Here is a 13612-nt window from a genome sequence, read left to right as displayed (position 1 = left end):
CCTGACCCGCGCGTGTCTTCCCTCCTCCGAGCCGATAGCCAAGCTGAGCCGAGGTCACAAGCCGCTTCCCCGAGCCGTTTCTCTTCTTTGAGCTGAGTCGTACTCCGAGCCGCTCCAGGTTTTTTTTTTAAATTTATTTTATTTATTTATTTATATTTATTAGATTAGGTTTATTTAATGTTCTTTATCTTTATTTTATTTTTATATTTGTTTTACTTTTCTTTATTTATTTATTTTTTATTTCTCATTTTTATTTTGTTTTATTATTCTATTTTCTTTAAAAAAAATTAAAAAAAATATCTTTGGGGAAAAGTTGAAAGTATCAATTTTCCTTAAAAATAAAATTTCAAAAAAATATTTTTGAGAAAAAGTTGAAAGTATCAATTTTTCTTGAAAAAAAAAGTTTCCAAAAAAATATTTTTGGGAAAAAGTTGAAAGTATCAATTTTCCTTAAAAATAAATTTTTAAAAAAATAAATTTTTGAGGAAAAGTTGAAAGTATCAATTTTCCTCGAAATTAAAGTTTCAAAAGAATATTTTTTTTGGGAAAAGTTGAAAGTATCAATTTTCCTGCACAAAAACAATCATTCTTTCCTTCTTTTTTATTTTGATTTTGATTTTTTTTTAAATAATCCGACGATGGAGCCTCTGGAAGTGAAACAGTAGTTTTCTTGCATACTTCTGAGGTGAGGAAATTTTATCAATTTTTTGCTAAAAGTATTAGAGTCAATTGAGAATAATTTCTAATAGTTAATTACTTGATAAAATTTTAAGGCTTATCGGATAACACAAAATTATGCTGGTACCATCTTTTAATGGGCATTGTGAGGGTGCTATAACCTTCCTCACACGTAACCGAACTTCCGAACTTTGTTCTGGTTAGTAGACCTGAACCTATTCTTTTAGGGGCCTTTAAACTTAGGTGTTCCCTGAAAGGATAAATTCTTTAGGTGACCAATCGTACTTAGATAAAAAAGATTGGTGGCGACTCCTTAAAAGTCAATGTCTAGCGATAGATCCTCGGATCTAGACATTATGATAGCTTGACGACTCCGCTGGGGACTTTGAGAGTCAGGTTAGCAAATAATTTATGTTATCCAAAAGCCTAATAAAATTGAACCTGTTTGTATATATGTGTTATTATTCATTCATGTTTATTTACCTTGTTAATTATGTCATTCATATGCATGTGCATAACATGAGCTCTATACCCGAGCTCCGTCCCTCTAGGAGGGAGTAAAGTACCTATTACTTTCGTGAGGTCTAATGCCTCCGCAGTGGCTAGCGAAATACTCCCACTCAAATTGAATCTTTTTCGCTTGTAGCCTATAATGGGTGAGGATTAGGGTGCCTTACTAGTCTGTGATGGACAAAGATGTAAGGAGCAATTTGAGAACCTTTAGACTTTGACCTTAAACCACATATAGTGAGCCTTAAGAGTGCCTAAACCTAGGATAGAGCCCTTTCTACCCAATGATAGATATACCCTGAAATTAAGAGACAAAAAGGGTGTTTATCTAATCATTTTGATTGTCTGACTTTGTGCATCATTTTCATTATCATATGTAACATTATGCATTAACATCACTTTTATTTCATCCATGAAACTAACTATGTTGTTTGTCTAATTTTATGCATCTGTATTATTTTCATGATCATGTTTTAATACAATTATTTGCATCCATTTCATATTAGATTTCATTCAGAAAAATATACATTTCATTCGTGCATCAACGCATCATACATAAAGCATAGCATAGCATTTTTTAATCATAATTGTGGTGCTAAAGGTTCAAAGATAGCTCCACCAAGCAACTCCACTCACCAATACAACACAAGAGCTCAAGCCAGGCAAATGAAATAAGAAAATTTCAATCATTTTGAGATATTAGAGAAAGCTCAAGAGAAGTTAGAAGAAGAGTTAAATAAGATATTAGAAGCTTTGAACAAGCTAACCAAGGGAAAGGTAATAGAGGAGAATGCTAGCCAATAGGAAGAGGATGGCCCATTGTGCCCTCCTGGTTTCGAGCCATATCAAGCCTAATCTGTATAAGGTTTACCACCACAGCGGTTCACCTATCCTGTAGGGTACACATATCCCAAAATACCATCAGCTTCAAATCAAGGAAAATTTTTATCTTTACTGAAAAGGTAGTAGAACCAATATCAATCCATAATTTGGATGATCTAGAAGAAAAGTTGAGGCCTAAGGAGAAGGGAACTTTAGAAGCCTCAAAAGTTGAATAGAAGATGAACATGTTAGAGAAAACGCTGCGAGCAGTGGAGGGAGTTAGTTTTTATAGCTCAGTTGATGCTGTTGGGCCCTGTTTAGTTCTTGATGTGGTTATTCTTTCAAAATTCAAGGTGCTAAAGTTCAAAAAATACGATGGTACAAAGTGTCCAAAAATTCACATTACTATGTATTGTCGAAAAATGACTAGCCATGCCAATAATGAAAAGCTCTTGATGCATGCATTCTAAGATAGCCTCACTGGCTCTACTGCTAGGTGATATGTCCAGTTAGACAGGAATCGTATTGGTTCTGAGAGCGATATGGCTTATACTTTCATTAGTCGATACCAGCATATAACAGACTTGGCCCTTGATCATCTTTCTTTACAGAATATGAATAAGAAACCAATTGAATCATTCAAAGAATATGCCCAATGGTGAAAGGATATTACTTCTCAAGTGCAACCTCCTTTGATTGAAAAGGAGACCACCTTATTGTTTGTCAATACTTTGAAGTCCCTCTATTATGAAGAGATGATAGGGAATGCCATAAACAATTTCGCTGACATGGTGATCTCAGGCGAAATCATTGAGAATGGCAAGCTGAAAGAAGAAGAAATCAAGAAGACACCCAAGAAGAAAGAGACTAAAGCTCAAGCTGTAGGCTTTGACAGATAGTTTAGAGGATATCAACCCTATCTACTCTCAGATTACTCTCCATACTATCTTACTGTGAACAATGCTTCATCTTATCCATACCAACTAGCCCCCGTAACCACCTTATTCATCCACATACCGATCAATTTTTAGCCTTAAGATCTTACATATAGCCTTAACATTCAAGCTCCTGCAAGAACCCAAATTCGCCCTATTAACCCAGCAAGTGGTTCACGAGAACAACAGATTACTCGAGAAAAACTTGTATTTGATCCAATCCCTATGACTTATAAAGAGTTATATCGAGAACTCTATAATAGCCATTTGATTGCCTCTAGTCATGTGGAGCCACTTAAACCACCCTATCCAAAGTGGTATGATCCTACAGCTCGCTGCGACTACCACTATGGAATTATTGGTCATTCTACTAAAAATTGCACTGCTTTAAAGCATAAGGTGCAACGGTTGATCAATGATGGAATGGTAAGTTTTGATCAAAGAAAAGCAACAACACCTAATGTTAACGTTCTGAGTGAAAGTCAAGAACAGAAAAGATCCGAAGAGTTACAATAAATTGAAGGCAAGATGTCAATAGAGATTCTTCACCTGATCATATAGAGGGATAATTTTTAAGAATGGAGATAAGGCTGGTTGAAAGTTTTTTTGTCATTTTAAGATTTCTTTTCGAGTAATGTTAGATTTCTTTTTTGCAATATGACTTCACTTATTATCATCTTAATAAAGGTAAATTAATGCATTTCGTTACATTTTTCTCTTTCACTTGACCAGTACTCCATGCTCTGTTACCTTTCATAACTTTATACTTTCATTCTTAAATTTCAGATGATGAATATTTAGACAATGATAACAATAATTCTGAGATTTAATTTCGAGAACTCATCCACATTAATATGAAGAGATGATTTGAGCAAAAAAAAAAAAAGGTAAGCCATTACGCAAGGTGAAAGAGATATGTCTTGAAGATATGTAATATTTTATACAGGATCATGAGCTTTGTTCAATAGATGATGTTCAAGAAAAGTATTCACAATTGAGATGGAAAATGGCCATCTTTCTTTTACCATTCGAAAAACCATTTATTGCTACCCCTTTGAGCCTATTATGATTTTTTTTTCTGAAGAACCCCAACCAAGGATCACCCTCTACACTAGAGGGTAATTTTTGAAAAAAAAAAAACAAAAAGCCACAAAAGGAGTGAACCTTTGTTTGGGGCAAAAAAACAAGTTTATGTGAGAAAACAAAAAAAAATAAAAAACCACATAAATGCCACGCATGATTTGGGGCAAAATAATGAGAATCCTTTGTGTGAGAAAAAAAAGTAGTGAAATGATGTGAGGCAAAATGCCAAGTTACATCAAATGATCCTTGGTTTTAAACCTTTTTAATACATGTTTTGAGCCTATTATATCCATTTCTTTTATAACCCCTCACCTTGGCCTACATTACAATATTGAAAAGTCCATTTGGATCAAGTGTGAATACTCAACTTGAATGATCACATGTTAAGCGAAGGTATGCTTATGATGAAGCAATAGAATCATGCTACATTGCTTTAAAGTTGGATGTATGGAAGATATCAACAATGGATGAAAAATGAGAAAAAAAATGATGATGAAAAAAAAAAAAGAATGAATGAAAAAATGAGAAAAAAAAGGATATTCAAATTGAAAACCTGAAAGGATGATTTTGGCAGAAAAAGATCCAGGACATCCGAAGATCCCTCAAAGACTGGGGTAAAGTTCGCCAAGTTTAAAATGACTCTAACAATAAATGGAATGAGTTTTTGAAAAAAAAAATCCTAGATTAATGTTGAGAATTGTCTAAATCTTCATCATTTGGACATACCATCCATCCCAATGACATGTATCCAATTTATTTCCTTTCCCATTTGTTTTGTACCAAAATAGATCTTCATTGATTATCTTTACCATAATTCACCTTGTGTTCTCTTATTGTTACACCCCTAGAATGAATTGAGAAAATGTTTGATTGCATTGTATTTATCAAGATTTGAAATGATAATGAATGAATGAATATGTGTTTAAAAGAATCTTACATTCATTTGAAAAGAAATCTAAGATGATGGTGGTAACAAAATGAAGAAATGGTAGAAACCTAAAAGAGATGATTTGAAAAGATATATGATGTGATTAAATGGAGAATATAATGGGGCAATTCTTGAAAAGTGGTATAACCAAGTGATGAGTACAAGGATGAATTGGTCGATATGACTTGCAAGTTATGACTGAATGATGAGAACAATCAGTGGACAAAGTTTGTTTTGGAATGGTTAATGCTGAGACACCTATGAGTAATGACCCAGTGATGGTGGATGAAACTTGTTTTGAAATTTGTTAGTGCTGAGAAATTCATTGAATGATAGTCAAGTGATGATCGATTGATGAAGCTTATTCCAAAGTATTGAGAAACTGAACAAGGAATAATGTGAGTGGAAAAGATAATTGAGAGTTACACTGGTTCGATCTTAGAAGAGCAGTGTAATTGGATCTTTAAAGAATCAAAAGGCTTGTTGCTCAAGAAAAAAGCTTGAGAAACTTGAGTACCTTACATTGAATAGGAATTAATTGGCCAAACATTTGCATAGCATGCATTGAAATTCATATGCATTGCATAGCATACACTACTTTTAGGAAAGTATAGTGTATAAATTCAAGAAGCAGAGGTGTTTCAAGATCCCACATAGAGAAGATATATGTGAAGACATTTTCAAAATTGAGAAAAAAGAAACTTGTTAGGTAAGTTCCTAATCCTTGAAATAGGATGTCTTTCGGTATCAGGGTTGATTTATAAGACCTTTGGGCATAATCTCTTGAAATTTCTTCAAACACAACTTTCAACTCCTTTAGACATGATTGTCAAGGAGTAATTTACTTTCCAAAGTTGTGGTGCCTCTGTTTAGAAGAGCAATTTACTTTTTCCAAAGTCATGGTGCCTCTGTTTAGAGGAGCAATTTACTTTTTCAAAGTCGTGGTGCCTCTGTTTAGAGGAACAATTTACTTTTCAAAGTCGTGGTGCCTCTGTTTAGAGGAGCAATTTACTTTTTCCAAAAGTCATGGTGCTTCTATTTAAAGGAGCAATTTACTTTCTAAAAGTCGTGGTGCTTATATTTAGAGGAGTAATTTACTTTTCAAAAGTCGTGGTACCTCTGTTTAGAGGAGCAATTTACTTTTTAAAAGTCGTGGTGCCTCTGTTTAAAGGAGCAATTTACTTTTCAAAAGTCGTGGTGCCTCTGTTTAGAGGAGTAATTTACTTTCTCAAAGTCGTGGTGCCTCTGTTTAAAGGAGCAATTTACTTTTCAAAGTCGTGGTGCCTCTGTTTAGAGGAGCAATTTATTTTTTTCAAACTTGTTGAGCCTCTGATTAGAGGAGCCATTTATGTTTCTCAAAGTCATTGAGCCTCTGCCTAGAGGAGCTTTGATCAAAAACAAAAATAAAAAATAAAAAAATAAAAAGTGAAAGGTCGAGTTGAGTCTTGATTGGGTGTCTACGTCTTTGCGCAATTTTTGTTTCACAAAAAATGTACAAAGAGGGACAGTTGTAGACACCCAATTTGGTCCATGCCCGAATCAATTAGGCCTGGTCCAAATGGGTAAGTCTATATTTTTTTTTCTTCATTTATTTTTATTTTTATTTTTTTTATTTTACATTTTTATTTTATTTTTATTATTATTATTTTATATATGTATATATATTTTTTCTTTTCTTTTATTATTATTTTTTATCTTAGGTATTTATGTATTTATTAATATGTATATATCTTTATTATTTTTTTTCTCTTCTTCTTTTTTTTTTTCTTGTTAATATTTATGTGATTATCTGTTATTTAATTTTAATTTATCTGTTAATTTTTTTATTTATCTGATTTATTTTCGTTTGATTTTTTCTTTTATTTTTTTTTATTTATCTGGCTGGAAATTAGATTGGGATTCAATCAGAAGAGTCCATGTTGAATTCAATGATTGAATCCCGATCCAAAGAGGAATTGGGATTGATCAAAAATTCTTCTGATCAATCCCTATAAAAGGGACCCTCTGGAACAGAACAGAAGATAGAAAAATAGTGAGCAAAAAGCTACTGATTTGAGAGAGAAAAGGCGTATAAAAGAGTTTTTGAAGGCTAAAAGAAGGTTGAAAAGTGTTAGAATAGCTGTGGGAATCGAAAATAATTTTTTTAGAGATTTTTGGCGAAAATTTTTTTGAAAATTTTTGGAAAATTTCCAGATTCCGATGATTTTTCCGACGAATGTTGAATTTTTCAGCGACGATTCGACCAACTTTGAAGTTCCGACGAGCTGCCCAGTTTTCGACGAAAGATCCCAGAAACCGACCAACTTTTCGATGAACTTTCGATGAAAAAACCCAGATTTCGATGAAAAATTTCAGAATCCGATGAATATTCAATCGGAGTTCTTCGACCGTTTAGAGAGAAACAAGAGGAAAAAGAAAGAAGAGAGAGAGAGGGGAGAAGGTTTCTATCGAAAAATAAAGGGAAGAGCCTTATATATCCTTTCAAAACGACGTCGTTTTTACTTTAAGTGACCCAGAGGATCCGCACATTTTACAGAGATCCGACCCGACCCGAGCGTCGACCCGCTTCCTGACCCACGCGTGTCTTCCCCTTTCCGAGCCGATAGTCGAGCTGAACCGAGGTCCCAAGCTACTTTTTCGAGCCGTTTCTCTTTCTTGAGCCGAGTCGAGCCAAGCCGTACTCCGAGCCGCTCCAGGTTTTGTTTTTAAAATTTATTTATTTTATTTATTTATTTTTATTTATTAAATTAGGTTTATTTAATGTTCTTTATCTTTATTTTATTTTTATTTTTGTTTTACTTTTCTTTATTTATTTATTTATTTCTCATTTTTATTTTGTTTTATTATTCTATTTTCTTTAAATAAAAATAAAAAAAAATATCTTTGGGGAAAAGTTGGAAGTATTAATTTTCCTTAAAAATAAAATTTCAAAAAAATATTTTTGAGGAAAAGTTGAAAGTATCAATTTTCCTTGAAAAAAAAGTTTCCAAAAAAATATTTTTGGGAAAAAGTTGAAAGTATCAATTTTTCTTAAAAATAAATTTTCAAAAAAATAAATTTTTGAGAAAAAGTTGAAGATATCAATTTTCCTCGAAATTAAAGTTTCAAAAGAATATTTTTTTTTGGGAAAAGTTGAAAGTATCAATTTTTCTGCACAAAAAAATCATTCTTTCCTTCCTTTTTATTTTGATTTTGATTTTGATTTTTCTTTAAATAATCCGACGATGGAGCTTTTGCAGGTGAAACAGTAGTTTTCTTGCATACTCCTGAGGTGAGAGAATTTTCTCAATTTTTTGCTAAAAGTATTAGAGTCAATTGAGAATAATTTTCAATAGTTAATTACTTGATAAAATTTTAAGGCTTATCGAATAACACAAAATTATACTGGTACCATCTTTTAATGGGCGTTGTAAGGGTGCTATAACCTTCCTCACACGTAACCGAACTCTCGAACTCTATTCTGGTTAGTAGACCTGAACCTATTCTTTTAGGGGCCCTTAAACTTAGGTGTTCCCTGAAAGGACAGATTCTTTAAGTGACCAATCACACTTAGATAAAAAAGATTGGTGGTGACTCCTTAAAAGTCAATGTCTAGCAATAGATCTCTAGATCTAGACGTTATCACTACTAAATTATCATATATTTACCATTAAATTATTAGTGATTTACTATTATGTTATCATTGATTTACTACTTAATTTTTTTTATTATTTACTAAAAAATGTTATTGATTTTATTACTAAATTAACCATGATTCATTATCAAGTTATAACTTATTTTTATTAAATTATTTATAATTTACTATTAAGTTATTTTATTAATTAACTATTAAATTATTGATAATTAACTATTGCTAAATTATATTGATTTACTTTTAAGTTTTCAATGATTAATAACACAATTATTATTAATTTATTACTAAGTTTATTAATTAATTACTATTAAACTGAAATTGATTGACTATTAACTACAGCAAAATGGCATTTTTCTCATAAAAATACCATTGAAATAGCGGCGTCTCTAAGATATAAACGTTGTTAAAATAACGGCGTTTCACATACAAATGCCATTAATATTGAGGCGTTTTTTCGAAAACCCCGCTATTCACAGCGACTCGTGTATAAGCGACACTCTGTGTGGCATTTTTTCGCAAACGTCGCAATGTTATAGTGGTGTTAATAAACGCCACTAAACGGTTAAAAAAATGTTGCTAAAAACTAAACCCTCTGTAGTGATTACATTATCACTAATTTACTATTAAGTTATCATTAATTTATTATTAAGTTATCAATTATTAACTACTAAGTTATCATTTTTTTTATTAACCTATTATTAATTTACTAATATATTGTTGTACGTTTATAACTATGAAATATGAAATTTAAAAATGCATTAACAATATATGAGATAATGTTCTTTTTATATAATAACACTATTATTTTATTCAAATTTGAAATCTTTTCACTAATTTTTTTATTGAATAGATTCATAGTATGTTTACCCTAACTCCAAAATAAAAATTTTTGTTTCATTTTCGCTAGTAATCAGGGTTTAGTCCCTAGCAAGTTTAAAAATAAACAAAATTCTCAATGATTAACAATTAAGTTATCAATTATTTACTACTAAGTTTTCAATTATTTACTACGAAGTTATTAATAATTTGCGATTAAGCTATGAATGATTTATTATTAAATTAGTGATGATTTACTACTAAATTATTGATGATTTATTATAAAGTTATGACGATTTACTATTAATTTATCGATGATTTATTAAAAAGTTATTAATGATTAACTAATTTACTACTAAATTATCACTGATTTATAACTAAGTTATTAATAATTTACTACTACGTTATTAATGATTTACTATTAAATTATCAATGATTTACTATTATATTTTTATGTATTTAGTATTAGGTATCATTAATTTACTACTTAATTTTTAATTATTTATTACAAAATTATCAAGTTATCAATGATTAACAATTAAGTTATCAATTATTTACTATTAAGTTATTAGTTATTTTCTACTAATTTATGAATGATTTGTGATTAAGTTATAAATGATTTACCATTAAATTATTGATAATTTACTACTAAGTTATTAATGATGTTTTATAAAGTTATAATTTACCAATGATTTACTAAAGAATTATCAATGATTAACTAATTTATTACCAAATTATTACTGATTTATAACTAAGTTATTAATAATTTAATACTACGTTATTAATGATTTATTATTAAGTTATCTGTCATAACGTCTAGATCTAGGGATCTATCACTAGACATTGACTTGAAGGAGTTGCCACCAATCTTTTTTTATCTAGGTGCAATTGGCCACCTAAGGAATCTATCATTTTAGGGAATACTTAAGTTTAAGGGTCTCTAAAAGAATAGGTTCAGGTCTGTTGACCAGAACAGGGTTCAGGAGTATGGTTACGTGTGAGGAAGGTTATAGCACCCTCACAACGCTCATCGAAAGATGGTACCAGCTTAATTTTGTGTTATTCAATAAGCCTTAAAATTTTATCAAGTAATTAATTATTGAAAATTATTCTCAATTGACTCTAATACTTTTAGCAGAAAATTAAAAAAATTTCCTCACCTTAAAAGTATGCAAGGAAACTACTGTTTTACTTGCAGATGCTCCACATCGGATTATTTAACATTAAAGAAAATCCAAGAAAATAAAAAGGAAAAAGAAAAAAAAACATGATTGCTTTAAATATAAATCCTTTCCTCTTCAAAAATTCATCGCTTTTGTTTCAAGGAAAATTGATACTTTCAACTTTTTTTCAAAAATATTTTTTAGAAAGCTTATTTTCAAGGAAAATTGATACTTTCAACTTTTCCTCAAAAAGCTTATTTTCAAGGAAAATTAATACTTTCAACTTTTCCTCAAAATTTTTTTTAGAAAAATTATTTTCAAGGAAAATTGATACTTTTAACTTTTCCTCAAAAATATTTTTTTTGAAAAACTTATTTTCAAGGAAAATTAATACTTTCAACTTTTCCTCAAAAATATTTTTTTTGAAAAATTTTAAAGAAAATAAAATAAAATAAATAAAATATAAATTGAAAATATAAATAAAGAAAAATATAAATAAAATAAAAAGTATTAAACAATTCTAATCTAATCAATAAATAATAATAATAATAAATAAATAAATAAATAAATAAATAATAAATAGATAAATAAATGAAAAGAAAAAAAAAACTTAGGAACAACTCAGCTTAGCGGCTTAGCTTAAGGAAGAAAGGACAGCTCGAAAACACGATTGGGTGTAGATGGCTCGGCTAGGCTCGGCTTCACACTCGGGTCACACGTGGGTTGGTGCTCGGGTCGGGTCGGATCTTGGCAAAATATACGGATCCTGTGGGTTTACTAACCCAAAAACGACGTCGTTTTGGGGAGGGTATATAAGGCTAAAGGTTGATTTTTTTTTCAGAATTTCTTTTTCCTCTCTTTTCTCTCTAAACAGACGAAGAATTCCGGTTGAACCTCGCCAGATTCTGGAAATTTTCATCGAAATTTGAGTTTTTCATCGAAAATTCATTGAAAAGCTGATCGATTTTTTAAAATAGTTGCCAGAAACTGGGTAGCTGACCGAAAAATTTAAACTTGGCCAAAAAAGTCACCGAAAAATTCAAACTTCGTTGAAAATTCAATCGAAATCTAAAAATTTTCCAGAAAAAAAATTTGCCAAAATTTTTAAAAAATCCTGAAATTGCCTCTGACCCTTCTGGACGCATTTTTCTTTTTTTTTCACTCTCTCTCAAAAATCCTGAAATTGCCTCTGACCCTTCTGGACGCATTTTTCTTTCTTTTTCACTCTCTCTCAATCAATGTCTGCATTTTTGTGTTTTGGTCCTTTGATTCGTGGATCTATTTATAGGGATTGATCAGAAGAGTTTATGATCAATCTCAACTTCTCATTGGATTGGGATTCAATCCTTAAATCCAATATAGACTCTGATTAAATCCCAAATTCACAATAGGATTCCCAAATTTCCATCCTAATCTCAGCCGAATAAAAAGAAAAAGAAAATCAAATCAAATAAAAAATGTTAATAGATAATTAAAAGAAACTAATTAAATAAATAAAAATATTAATAGATAAATAATAATAATAATAATAGATAAATAATAATAAATACATACATATACTAACAGATAAATAATAATAATAATAATAAATATATATTAATAAATAGTAATAATAAATAAATAAATAATAAATACATAAGATATAAAAGAAAAAAAGAAAAAAAATATAAAATAAAAATAAAAATATAAAATACAAAATAAAATGGGCCTACCCATTTGGACCAGGCCCAATTGATTCGAGCCTGGACCAAATTGGGTGTCTACAGCTACCCCTCTTTGCATATTTTTTGTGTAACAAAAATTATGCAAAGACGTAGACACCCATTCAAGACTCAACTCGACCTCTTTTTTTCATTTTTTTGTGTTAAAAACTTGATCAAAACTCCTCTAAGCAAAGGCTCAACGACTTTGAAAAACATAAACAAAGCTCTTCTAATTAAAAGCTTAACGACTTTGAAAATAAATAAAGCTCATCTAATCAAAGACTCAACAACTTTGAAAATAAATAGCTCCTCTAATTAGAGGCTCAACAACTTTGAAAATAAATGGCTCATCTAATCAAAGGCTCAACAACTTTGAAAATAAATAAAGCTCTTCTAATCAGAGGCTCAATGACTTTAAAAATAAATAAAGCTCCTTTAATCAGAGGTTCAACGACTTTGAAAATAAATAGCTCCTCTAATCAGAGGCTCAACAACTTTGGAAATAAATAAAGCTCATTTAATCAGAGGCTCAACAACTTTGAAAATAAATTGCTCCTCTAATCAAAGGCATCACAACTTAAAAAAAAGGCTCATTGACAATCATGTCCAAAGGAGTTAAAAATCATGTTTGAAGGAATTTCAGGAGATTATGTCCAAAGCTCTTGCAAATCAACCATGATATCGAGAGATATCCTATTTCAAGGATTAAAAACTTACCTGACAAGCTTTTTCTCAATTTTGAAAATGTCTTCACATCTATCTTCTCTATGTGGGATGTTGGAATACCCCTGCTTCTTGAATTTATGCACTATATTTTCTTAAATGTAGTATATGCTATGCAATGCATATGAAATTCAATGCATGCTGTGCAAATGTTGGCTAACTAATTTCTATTCAATTGTGGTACTCAAGTTTCTCAAGCTCTTTCTTGGGCATCGAACACTTTGATTCTTCAAAGACTAAGTTACGCTGCTCTTCTAAGATCGAAGTAGTGTAGCTCTCAATTATCTCTTCCACTCACATTCTTCTTGTAAAAAATCTCTTTCCAAATTCAATGTCCTTATCAGGAACTGAACATCTCGATTCTGCCTTTATCACTCTTGACTTCTTTAAAGTAATGTAAAAATCTTTCATGCCATTATTCATTTATCAATCATTATTTCGAACTCAACATGTAAGAATGCATTTGCACATTTCTTCGATTATAGAGTATTAAGAAGAAAAGAATAAGAATGGTTGAGAAACTGTCAACATAAGAGGCACACAAAGAGTGAAATAGAATGTCTTTTATTAACAAAATATTGGCAAACTTTGGCCAAGGAAGAATTACAAGGATAAGT

Source organism: Durio zibethinus, chromosome 5, assembly GCF_047325235.1.
Source record: "Durio zibethinus cultivar Kanyao isolate XHJ-2024 chromosome 5, ASM4732523v1, whole genome shotgun sequence".
In the NCBI taxonomy this organism is placed as follows: Eukaryota; Viridiplantae; Streptophyta; class Magnoliopsida; order Malvales; family Malvaceae; genus Durio; species Durio zibethinus.
Note: the sequence above shows the minus strand (reverse complement) of the source record.